Raw genomic sequence first — 11,082 nt, 5'->3', positions numbered from 1 at the left:
AAGATCGAGTAACAGCTTATGCTGATACTCCAGCATACGTGCGTCCCTTTCTATGGGTGGAATTATGTCACAAAATTTGGACTTGTCCCGGGGATCTAATAGTGTGGCAAGCCAGTAGTCATCATCACTTCTAATTTTGACAATCCGAGGGTCATGTTGGAGGTAGTGCAACAAGAAGGCACTCATGTGTCTTGCGCAGCCATGCGGACCAAGTCCACGCTGTGTTTGTGGCATAGAGGTGCTAACCGTTCTTTCTTCCTCTGACATCTCCCCCCAACCTCTTTCAACTGAATTTTGACCAAGGTCTCCCTCATCCGCTGAGTCTTCCATGTCCATGGACAGTTCGTCCTCCATATCTTCATGTCCTCCTGCACCTTCCTCAACATCTCGCCTGCTACCATGCGCCCTTGTTGATCCCTGTCCCCCATGGTCCCATGCCTGCCGCGTTGGTGATGATGAACGTCTGGACCTTGGTGATGTTGTTGTGTCTTGCGCATATGAATCCTCCTGTAGTTCCTCCCCTTCCTGTTGTCCCACCCCCTGACTCCGAATAGTGTTTAGCGTGTGCTCCAGCATGTAAATGACTGTAATCGTCATGCTGATAATGGCATTGTCAGCGCTAAACATATTCGTCGCCATGTCGAAACTGTGCAGAACGGTGCATAGGTCCTTGATCTGAGATCACTCCATCAGGGTGATCTGCCCCACTTCTGCATCTCGTTGGCCCATCATGACGTATTGCACCAGGGCTCGCCGGTGCTGCCACAGTCGCTGTAACATGTGGAGAGTTGAATTCCAGCGTGTCGCCACATCGCATTTCAGGCGATGAACCGGCAGGCCGAAAGACTTCTGGAGCGATGCAAGTCGCTCAGCTGCGGCGGTTGAACGGCGGAAGTGAGCACTGCAGACAGTTTACGTGCCCTGGTCAGAAGGCCATCTAGGCCGGGATAGTGTGTTAAAAATTGCTGGACAACAAGGTTCAACACGTGAGCCATACAAGGCACGTGTGTCACCTTGCCCAGGCGAAGGGCCGCACCCAGGTTTGCAGCATTGTCGCACACGGCCTTACCAGGCTGCAGGTTGAGTGGAGACAACCATTTATTAAACTCGGACCGCAGAGCTGACCACAACTCCTCAGCTGTGTGACTCTTATTCCCAAGACATGTCAAGCTAAAGACCGCCTGATGCCGTTGCGCTCTGCTGCCAGCATAGTAATGAGGGGTGCGTGATTCCTTCTGCGCAGTGAGAACGCTGGTGGCCTGACCAGGCAGGCTTGGGGCGGAGGTGGAGGACCCAGATGAGGTGGAGGATGCAGAAGCAGTGGCGGAACTTGGACAGACAGAGGATTGACACACAAGTCGTGGGGACGGCAAGACTTGTGCAGCAGACCCTTCACCATCTATCAACATAGTTACCGAGTGCCCAGTCAGCGACATGTAACGTCCCTGTCCATGCTTACTGGTCCAAGTATCGGTGGTGAAATGCACCCGTTCACACACAGAGTTTCTCAAGGAAGCGGTGATGTTGTGTGCGACATGCTGGTGTAGCGCGGGCACACCTTTCTTAGAGAAGTAGTGGCGACTAGGCATCTGGTACTGGGGCACAGCGACAGACATAAGGTCTCTAAAATCCTGTGTGTCCACTAGGCGGAAAGGCAGCATTTCGGTAGCCAACAGCTTACAGAGGGATAGAGTCAACCTCTTAGCTTTGTCATGGGTCGGAGGAAGTGGCCTTTTATTTGACCACATCTGAGGGACAGAGATCTGGCTGCTGTGTGTAGACGGTGTTGAGTAGGGTGTCCCTGGAAAAATGCAGGTTTGTGAGGAAAGTGCAGGCGGAGACATGATGTTGCCTTCATCCAACGTAGGTGCTATCGATGTCTGAGAGAGCTGTACACACTCACTTGTTTCCCCTTCCAAACCAACTGACGACCTACCAAGCAAACTGCCTGTTGCGGTTACAGTGGTGGAAGTTTTGCGTGGAAAAACAGGTGTGACAGCTGTCCCCACAGTCCTAGAAGATGAAGAGCGCGCGGATGCACTGGAAGGGGCGGGCGGTGGATGGTTCGCTCCGCTAGGCCGCATTGCAGCACAGTGAGCTTCCCACCGGGACCTATGATATTTATTCATGTGACGATTCATGGAAGAAGTTGTCAAACTGCTGAGGTTTTGACCTCTACTAAGAGAATCATGACAAATTTTACATATCACATGATTTGGGCGATCTTTTTCTATGTCAAAAAAGGAACAGGCTAGGCAAGGCTTAGAGGCCATGCGACCTGTTGATGCACCCCGAATAATGCTCATAGGCAGAGTGGTGGCTGAGGATGCAGTTGTAGACGTGCTACCAGTGCTCCGACTCTGTCCAGGAAGGCGCAAGGTAATTTCGTCGTCGGTTGCATCCTCCTCCACCGCCTCTGTTGACCTCCTCGAGTGCCTGACTGGGGGTTGACAGTAGGTGGGATCTAGAACTTCATCATCAATTGTTGTGTTTGCACTACCCTCCCCCTCAGACCGAGCCTCTTCTTGCCCTGACCGAATATTTAAGTTGTCATCCCAATCGGGTATCTGCGTCTCATCTTCATCAGTATGTTCCTCATTGCCTATAACCACAGTTGTTGGAAAGGCAGCATTTTGGTAGCCAACAGTTTGCATTTTATGAAAGTCAACCTCCAAGCCATGTCATGCCCTTCTAAAAGCATGTATAACACAGCGAGGGGACTCCAACCACAGTCTCCCTCGTTGCCACTCACTGGGCCACACACACCCCACTTGACTGGCATCGGTTGAGCTCCCTTTTGAAAAAGAAAAAGATGCTTTGCATGAAGCACTCTCAAAAATACGCGTGCCTTTCCCGTCCCCTGGCTGACCCAGGGGAAGAAAAGTCCTCTGAGAGCCATGACTTGTTCATCTTGGTTCTTTTAGAGACACAGCGAGGGGACTCCAACCACAGTCTCCCTCGTTGCCACTCACTGGGCCACACACACCCCACTTGACTGGCATCGGTTGAGCTCCCTTTTGAAAAAGAAAAAGATGCTTTGCATGAAGCACTCTCAAAAATACGCGTGCCTTTCCCGTCCCCTGGCTGACCCAGGGGAAGAAAAGTCCTCTGAGAGCCATGACTTGTTCATCTTGGTTCTTTTAGAGACACAGCGAGGGGACTCCAACCACAGTCTCCCTCGTTGCCACTCACTGGGCCACACACACCCCACTTGACTGGCATCGGTTGAGCTCCCTTTTGAAAAAGAAAAAGATGCTTTGCATGAAGCACTCTCAAAAATACGCGTGCCTTTCCCGTCCCCTGGCTGACCCAGGGGAAGAAAAGTCCTCTGAGAGCCATGACTTGTTCATCTTGGTTCTTTTAGAGACACAGCGAGGGGACTCCAACCACAGTCTCCCTCGTTGCCACTCACTGGGCCACACACACCCCACTTGACTGGCATCGGTTGAGCTCCCTTTTGAAAAAGAAAAAGATGCTTTGCATGAAGCACTCTCAAAAATACGCGTGCCTTTCCCGTCCCCTGGCTGACCCAGGGGAAGAAAAGTCCTCTGAGAGCCATGACTTGTTCATCTTGGTTCTTTTAGAGACACAGCGAGGGGACTCCAACCACAGTCTCCCTCGTTTCCACTCACTGGGCCACACACACCCCACTTGACTGGCATCGGTTGAGCTCCCTTTTGAAAAAGAAAAAGATGCTTTGCATGAAGCACTCTCAAAAATACGCGTGCCTTTCCCGTCCCCTGGCTGACCCAGGGGAAGAAAAGTCCTCTGAGAGCCATGACTTGTTCATCTTGGTTCTTTTAGAGACACAGCGAGGGGACTCCAACCACAGTCTCCCTCGTTTCCACTCACTGGGCCACACACACCCCACTTGACTGGCATCGGTTGAGCTCCCTTTTGAAAAAGAAAAAGATGCTTTGCATGAAGCACTCTCAAAAATACGCGTGCCTTTCCCGTCCCCTGGCTGACCCAGGGGAAGAAAAGTCCTCTGAGAGCCATGACTTGTTCATCTTGGTTCTTTTAGAGACACAGCGAGGGGACTCCAACCACAGTCTCCCTCGTTGCCACTCACTGGGCCACACACACCCCACTTGACTGGCATCGGTTGAGCTCCCTTTTGAAAAAGAAAAAGATGCTTTGCATGAAGCACTCTCAAAAATACGCGTGCCTTTCCCGTCCCCTGGCTGACCCAGGGGAAGAAAAGTCCTCTGAGAGCCATGACTTGTTCATCTTGGTTCTTTTAGAGACACAGCGAGGGGACTCCAACCACAGTCTCCCTCGTTGCCACTCACTGGGCCACACACACCCCACTTGACTGGCATCGGTTGAGCTCCCTTTTGAAAAAGAAAAAGATGCTTTGCATGAAGCACTCTCAAAAATACGCGTGCCTTTCCCGTCCCCTGGCTGACCCAGGGGAAGAAAAGTCCTCTGAGAGCCATGACTTGTTCATCTTGGTTCTTTTAGAGACACAGCGAGGGGACTCCAACCACAGTCTCCCTCGTTGCCACTCACTGGGCCACACACACCCCACTTGACTGGCATCGGTTGAGCTCCCTTTTGAAAAAGAAAAAGATGCTTTGCATGAAGCACTCTCAAAAATACGCGTGCCTTTCCCGTCCCCTGGCTGACCCAGGGGAAGAAAAGTCCTCTGAGAGCCATGACTTGTTCATCTTGGTTCTTTTAGAGACACAGCGAGGGGACTCCAACCACAGTCTCCCTCGTTGCCACTCACTGGGCCACACACACCCCACTTGACTGGCATCGGTTGAGCTCCCTTTTGAAAAAGAAAAAGATGCTTTGCATGAAGCACTCTCAAAAATACGCGTGCCTTTCCCGTCCCCTGGCTGACCCAGGGGAAGAAAAGTCCTCTGAGAGCCATGACTTGTTCATCTTGGTTCTTTTAGAGACACAGCGAGGGGACTCCAACCACAGTCTCCCTCGTTGCCACTCACTGGGCCACACACACCCCACTTGACTGGCATCGGTTGAGCTCCCTTTTGAAAAAGAAAAAGATGCTTTGCATGAAGCACTCTCAAAAATACGCGTGCCTTTCCCGTCCCCTGGCTGACCCAGGGGAAGAAAAGTCCTCTGAGAGCCATGACTTGTTCATCTTGGTTCTTTTAGAGACACAGCGAGGGGACTCCAACCACAGTCTCCCTCGTTGCCACTCACTGGGCCACACACACCCCACTTGACTGGCATCGGTTGAGCTCCCTTTTGAAAAAGAAAAAGATGCTTTGCATGAAGCACTCTCAAAAATACGCGTGCCTTTCCCGTCCCCTGGCTGACCCAGGGGAAGAAAAGTCCTCTGAGAGCCATGACTTGTTCATCTTGGTTCTTTTAGAGACACAGCGAGGGGACTTCAACCACAGTCTCCCTCGTTGCCACTCACTGGGCCACACACACCCCACTTGACTGGCATCGGTTGAGCTCCCTTTTGAAAAAGAAAAAGATGCTTTGCATGAAGCACTCTCAAAAATACGCGTGCCTTTCCCGTCCCCTGGCTGACCCAGGGGAAGAAAAGTCCTCTGAGAGCCATGACTTGTTCATCTTGGTTCTTTTAGAGACACAGCGAGGGGACTCCAACCACAGTCTCCCTCGTTTCCACTCACTGGGCCACACACACCCCACTTGACTGGCATCGGTTGAGCTCCCTTTTGAAAAAGAAAAAGATGCTTTGCATGAAGCACTCTCAAAAATACGCGTGCCTTTCCCGTCCCCTGGCTGACCCAGGGGAAGAAAAGTCCTCTGAGAGCCATGACTTGTTCATCTTGGTTCTTTTAGAGACACAGCGAGGGGACTCCAACCACAGTCTCCCTCGTTGCCACTCACTGGGCCACACACACCCCACTTGACTGGCATCGGTTGAGCTCCCTTTTGAAAAAGAAAAAGATGCTTTGCATGAAGCACTCTCAAAAATACGCGTGCCTTTCCCGTCCCCTGGCTGACCCAGGGGAAGAAAAGTCCTCTGAGAGCCATGACTTGTTCATCTTGGTTCTTTTAGAGACACAGCGAGGGGACTCCAACCACAGTCTCCCTCGTTTCCACTCACTGGGCCACACACACCCCACTTGACTGGCATCGGTTGAGCTCCCTTTTGAAAAAGAAAAAGATGCTTTGCATGAAGCACTCTCAAAAATACGCGTGCCTTTCCCGTCCCCTGGCTGACCCAGGGGAAGAAAAGTCCTCTGAGAGCCATGACTTGTTCATCTTGGTTCTTTTAGAGACACAGCGAGGGGACTCCAACCACAGTCTCCCTCGTTTCCACTCACTGGGCCACACACACCCCACTTGACTGGCATCGGTTGAGCTCCCTTTTGAAAAAGAAAAAGATGCTTTGCATGAAGCACTCTCAAAAATACGCGTGCCTTTCCCGTCCCCTGGCTGACCCAGGGGAAGAAAAGTCCTCTGAGAGCCATGACTTGTTCATCTTGGTTCTTTTAGAGACACAGCGAGGGGACTCCAACCACAGTCTCCCTCGTTTCCACTCACTGGGCCACACACACCCCACTTGACTGGCATCGGTTGAGCTCCCTTTTGAAAAAGAAAAAGATGCTTTGCATGAAGCACTCTCAAAAATACGCGTGCCTTTCCCGTCCCCTGGCTGACCCAGGGGAAGAAAAGTCCTCTGAGAGCCATGTCCACATTGTCAGTGGACAGACACGTGTGCTTATCTGCCAGCAGACCCACAGCAGCACTGAAGACAGGTTCCGAGAGAACGCTGGCTGCAGGACACGACAAGATCCCCAAGACGTACGTGGCGAGCTCAGGCAATTTATCAAGATTGGAAGCCAAGAATGAGCAGGGCTCAAGTTGCACATTAATGGAATCGATGTTTCCTTGCATATACTCATATATCTGTGTGTCCTCCTCTTTTTCCTTGTCCAGCTGTTTTGTTTTCGCATGAGTATATGTCCTTGTCACTTTCCAATGTGTTTGAGTTGTTTGTCACCTTTAGGACACCTTTGAGGGTGTTTTCTAGGTGTTTTTCTGTGTTTGTGATTGCCTGCCATTGTTTCCTATTGGCTCGAGTTCGGTTCGTCGAACGTTCGACGAACCGAACTCGAACGGGAGGTCCGTTCGGCGAACCAACCTCGAGCCGAACCGCGACCGGTTCGCTCATCTCTAGTCATGATAACACTTGTACCATCTTTTCATTTAGATTCCACCTACAATTATTTACCGATTCCAGTTCTGAAATAGGCTTTCATGATCTACTCACTAGAATTCTCAAGTGCATAAGGTACTGAGACATATACATGTTCACACCATTATAAAGAACAAAGTATAAACATTGAGGTTTTTCTCACACCCATGTTCCTGTGTTCTTTGATATGATATGTGTTCATTTCCTTCACTATATAGGATTGCAAGTTTTCCATTTGTACCTTAATGGCAATGACGCTATACAATTGAACACATATCATCCTGTTATCCATATAGGTGTGTATTTACCTGCTTGACTATTTTTGGTTGTTTGATCCAGAATGTTTCTCCAGATAGGTCATGTGGAAATTTTCTTTCCTCAGTACAAATGTTTTCACTATGGCTTTGGAAAATTTTTTTGTATGTGCATCATGGTCATTTGACCCATTGTACTCTCAAGTAGCAATATATTGTACTGTTATGTTGTACTATGTACTAATTACGTGTTTATATGGTTTTGTAACCCTTTATGATCTTAGATAACTTTATCCTTGATAAAGACCTAAAAACAAGGTCGAAACGTTGGATGAATTATCCTTTTGCACAAATAAAGAATTTTCAGCATTCCAAGAGTTCTTTTCTTACGTTATTGATCACTATAGTGTGCCAGAGCTATTTCTATTGAATTGACTCTTATTTTTTCTGAGCACCTGCTATATACACAGTGACCCAGACATATTCAAGTTTCATTCAGAAGGCAGAGGGAAGCCTTAGCAGCTGAGCCTATATCTTGGCTTGTGAGCATTAGAACAGGCCGGCGATTACAGGGTAACATGAAAAATGTCCAGCTTGCATTATGACTAGAACATGACAATATCCTTTTAAGTACTAACCTATGATGCGTTCCTAAGCAGTTGATGTTATATGTTCTACATTTCATTTTCTGCATACTTTACAAGTAGTAGAATTTGCTTTGATATAGGCAACTGGATTTTCACAATGAAAAGGCAAAGGATAACGCCCGAAAAAGACGCCATACATTATGTCAGTGCCATCACTGACAAACCTGGATTGACCATGAAATACATCAATCCCCTTAAAGGTGAGTTAAAACAAGTTTTAACTAAATTGCCTTAATATTGTCATGCATTAGAATGACTGTCTTAGGTAATGATAAATATTTTCTACAGGAAGAGGAGTGTTTGCTGAAACTGAAATCGAAAAAGGGAGTTTTGTTGCAGAATATCGAGGCGAGCTCACGTATGCACTTACGATGGTAGACAACTACTCGAGATTTATGGTTGTGGTACAAGTCAAAGATCTAATGGCCCATACTGCAGCGAAGGTCTTCCAAGCACACTTATGCAGACCTCATGGCTACTCAGAGAGAGTCCTCACAGATCAAGGCACAGCCTTTGAAGCGGAAATCTTCAAGGACTTCTGCAGCTTTTACCGATGCAGGAAGATGCGCACTACACCCTACCATGCTCAAACCAATGGTTATCAACCTGCTCAGGACTTTACCCCATATTCCAGATGTGGCCTTACAAGTGATTTATAGAGGGGTAACAATACGTTGGGATCACCGGATCTAATCTCCCTTTTTATACACCCTAAAATCTTGTTTGCTTTAGAATAAACAATAACATCATAAAGGTATAGCAGTACCGTTTCAAAGTTTCGGTGTCCCAAGCAGCATTCCATCAGCCTCTGGAAGGTTCCTGGCAAATTGCACAGCTCGAAGGGCATGCTTTTGAACTCGCAGAGACCCATCGGGGTGGCAAAGGCGGTCTTCTCCCGGTCTGCCTCAGCAACGGACACTTGCCAATAGCGACTAGTGAGATCAAGGGTAGAAAAATAATTTGCAGTTCTCAATGCAGCTAGCTATTCCTCAATACAGGGGAGTGGTGCTGTCCTTCTTCTTTAACAGGACCAACGGAGCTGCCCAGAGGCTACAACTGTCACGGATAACCCCAGCCTCCTTCATGTTGCTCAACATGTCCTTGGTACACTGGTAATGTGCAGGTAGTTTTGGCTTATATCTCTCTTTGATGGGTGGGTGTGCACTTGTGGGGATGTAGTGTTTGACCCCTTTTATTCTTCAAAAGTCTAGCGGATGTTTGCTGAAGACTTGCTCGTATTCTTGCACTAGCCTGTAGACCCCCTTCTTGTGATGTGAAGGTGTGGAGTCAGTGCCTACGTGTAATTCCTTACACCACTCCTCTGGCTGACTTGGTGAGCTGTCACTGAATGGGTGGGCTGAAGCAATGGTGGATGCTGCTGTTTGGATAGCATGTGTATCTACTGAGAACAGCTTATCAATGGTGGCAAATCGGAGCAGCTTAATCTCTTGCTCTCCGCAGTTCAACACTCTCATGGGCACTCTTCCCTTCCATATTAATGAATAAAACTATGATGTAAATAGCATATAGATACCCCACAAATGCAGATAAAAGTAGGTTATGGGAAAAGGGGGAAGAGAGAAACAGGAAAATAGTGGAATAAAGTATACCTTCCAGGTGGGAGAGGAAATGGCAGCACAGCCAGTGGAGGTGAAGCAAGGGGAGCCTGCAACTAAAGAGTTGAGAGCGTTATCACATGGTGACTGAGCCTGATTGTAACAGGAGCATAGAGGTGCCGATCCTGTCTTACCTGTGTTGGTGTAGAAGTGGGTGTCCTGTGGTGGAGTCAGCTATGTGCAGTGGTGGCCGTGGGTTCTTTTATGTGCGACCGTAGTAATAGCTGCGCCCACTTCCTGTATGGGAGTGGAATGCAGTGAGGGTAATGGAACGCACGCCTGCGCATTTGTGTTTAACGTCGCGCATGTGCAGAACGGAGAAAAGGCTGCGCTCACTTCCTAATGAAAGGGAGTGAGACGCATCTGGGAAGGGAAGGGAAAAGATTAGGGTTTGGGGATGATGAAAGGGCTTTCTACGGGCAAGGATGGCAAAGGGTGGCAGTGACGGAAAGTCAGGCAGCCTGTCCTGTCCTGTCCTGTCCGTCCGTCTTTTTGTATCATGAATTGGAAAGACTGCAAGGGGGAGGGGAGGTGCTTGTGTCCAAAAGGAGGAGTTATTCAGATTCATTGCAGTGGGCGGCGGCTGCAAAAAGCACCATTCTTCTTGTTTTTGCTCTGCAAAACAGCCTTTTCAAGGGTTGGCTTGGGTGACAAAATGTCTTCTGTAGGCGTGGGTTTGTCTCCCTCTCCCTAAGATGTGTCCGGTATAGGCCAGGGTGCCACTCAAGGCCGTAACCAATTCGGGTTATAGCTTCTCGGCCTTTTGGCTAAGATCAAGTGTAGTTTCGGAGGACGCTACCTTGGTCGGTACTGGAAGGTGCCTGGGATTGCACGTCTGCCGGCCTTGAGGAAGTGTGTGCGCCTTCTGGTGACACATAGCCCTCTTGTGCCTGGACGGTTCCCAGGCAACGGGAGGCGATCACCTTTGTTATTTTGAAGTCCTACTGATAAACAGAAAAAAAAAAAAATTAAATCTGTTCTTATCAGTTTAATATCTGATACGTCCCCTCTCTGGGGACCATATATTAAATGGATTTTTAGAACAAGGAGATGGAAAAAATCTTGCTCTGTCCACTGCACGCATTGACCTGGTATTGCAGTACCTCCAGGACCGGTGCACCCCTTCTTAACCCAGTTTCCAAAAGCAGAACTCAATTCACCTGATTCAAATGAGCCCCATTAGTGAATTGAAAGAAAGCAAAAACTTTATATGCACCTCAATTTGGCCAATTCACTTTTCACACTTTCACCCTTTTTTTTATCTTTCACACCTTTTACTTGCTTTATTGATGCAAAAAGCTGTGCCAAATAGCAAACTCATCTCCACTCAACTTGACCAACTCTGCTATGTCCCGTGCAGTATCTTATTCTCAGTCTTATCTAGATCATTTGCAATTGAATAGAATAGATCCCTTTTG

General features: G+C 48.5%; 1 pseudogene; it reads left to right on the top strand.

The window, feature by feature from the left end:
- The first annotated feature begins 10,582 nt into the window (after nucleotides 1–10,582).
- LOC142272513 (U2 spliceosomal RNA) lies at nucleotides 10,583–10,789 on the top strand (annotated as a pseudogene).
- The last annotated feature ends 293 nt before the right edge of the window (nucleotides 10,790–11,082 follow it).

This window comes from Anomaloglossus baeobatrachus, unplaced genomic scaffold, assembly GCF_048569485.1.
Source record: "Anomaloglossus baeobatrachus isolate aAnoBae1 unplaced genomic scaffold, aAnoBae1.hap1 Scaffold_3501, whole genome shotgun sequence".
Lineage (NCBI taxonomy): Eukaryota > Metazoa > Chordata > Amphibia > Anura > Aromobatidae > Anomaloglossus > Anomaloglossus baeobatrachus.
This window is presented reverse-complemented; position numbering and strand designations above follow the sequence as displayed.